We start from the raw sequence: 1,840 nt of genomic DNA on the forward strand, positions 1-1,840 counted from the left end.
CCACACGAGAAGGGGGAGTTATGGGGGAAGGAAGTTATGGGGGGGGAGGGGGGGCGGATGTAAAGTGAGTGAGTGAATAAATGAATACATAAACAGGTAGGCTGGAGGATGGCTCAGTAGTTAAGAGTGGTTGCTGCTTAGTGGCCCCAAGTTTGGTTCCCAGCACACACCGGGCAGCTCAGAACTGCTAGGTTAGTTAGTTAGTGCTGGATTAGCCCTTTCCATAAAGTGAAGTTGCAGAGGCAGAAATGAATGTCTGTCTACCAGCCCTGTATGAGACAGGGTGGTTCTTCAGCTCTTCTTCCTTGGACCAGCCTGTTGGGAGTCTCAATCTGTGTGTACAGTTAACCAAAGACAAGAGGTTCCCAAGCTGATATCCTTGGCAATTCACTTCTCTTTGGTTACCTGCTCCAGAGGTTCTAGGGAGCCCAAGGACCCTGAACAGGGTCTCTCTTAAGCCTGGGAGTCAGCTGTGCTCACATGGCTCCCATTCCACAGTCCAGAAACTGGACGAGCCTAGGCTCATGGGGAACCTTTCCTGCTTCCTCTTCTTGAGGGACGTAGTTCTGCATTACCAGTACAGTTACCTAATTTCCAGCTGGATAGTTATGAGTTTATATCAGTGTATAAATAACTTTTAGATGATGTATGGTTTGGGGATGGTGTGATAGAAATATTCTAAATTCTAACATGTAGAGATGGCCATGTAACTAGTCATTTTTTTTTTCAGTACTGGGGATTGAAACCAGGGCTTCACTCATGCTGGGCCACTCCGCCCGCTCAGTACACATCCAGGCTTAACTGCATTTTAGTGTTTACACTGTACCTTACTAAAAAAGAAAGCTAGTTTGTGACATAGCAGCGTTATTAAATATTTCAGGCACACAAAGAAACTCCTGATTACCACCCAGACTACAATACAGACACAACCAGAAGCTCCTTATGTCTTGCTTACCCCCACTCAGGCTTATGTCCACCATCTTGATATGTGTATTATCAACATGTGTTGGCTTTCCTGTTTCTGAGCTCTATACAGATGTCCCAACCATCTAGCTGTTCTTAACAGACATGGTAGTAAGTGAACCCACAGACCAAATTACATTTATGTAACTTCTAGCCTTGGGGCTGCATAGGAATGAAAATTTGCTGAAAATGAAAATTCCTGAACTGTACTCACCACAGGAGAAAATGCTAAAGAAATCACTGCCATTTATTCCTCTGCCTGGCATTGGGTTGAGGGGCTCAGGTGAAGGAATGGAGACAGGATTAATGAACGCTCCATTTGCCAAGTGCCATGAAAGGCAATTTGTAAGCCTGGTCCTGCTCTAACAGCTGCAGTAGACTCATGGATGCTCATATTGACTAAGTCAGCAGGCCAGCTAGTGCCTGGTGTCAGCAGCTTCCTGGACAGCCTTTTACCTTCTGCTGAATGGAGGTGACCATGCCAGGAACAGTGATTCCAGTTCCTGGCCCTACACTGGAGCATGAACTCTACAACTTATTAATTACACAGGAGGAGCCAGAAACTCACTCAATTCCATTCCTGAGGCTCCTTTTGAAGTTTAACCCAAGATCTGTTTCAAGAGGTGGAGCCTCGTGACATCCTTCCTGACACTGGTTCTAATCCCACAATTCAAAATGTGCCTCGTAAGACTGTTCAGTCCGGGCTGGTGAGATGGCTCAGCGGTTAAGAGCACCCGACTGCTCTTCCGAAGGTCCAGAGTTCAAATCCCAGCAACCACATGGTGGCTCACAACCACCCGAAATGAGATATGACTCCCTCTTCTGGAGTGTCTGAAGACAGCTACAGTGTACTTACATATAATAAAAATAAATAAAT

The sequence above is a fragment of the Mus caroli genome, chromosome 16 (genome assembly GCF_900094665.2).
Source record: "Mus caroli chromosome 16, CAROLI_EIJ_v1.1, whole genome shotgun sequence".
In the NCBI taxonomy this organism is placed as follows: domain Eukaryota; kingdom Metazoa; phylum Chordata; class Mammalia; order Rodentia; family Muridae; genus Mus; species Mus caroli.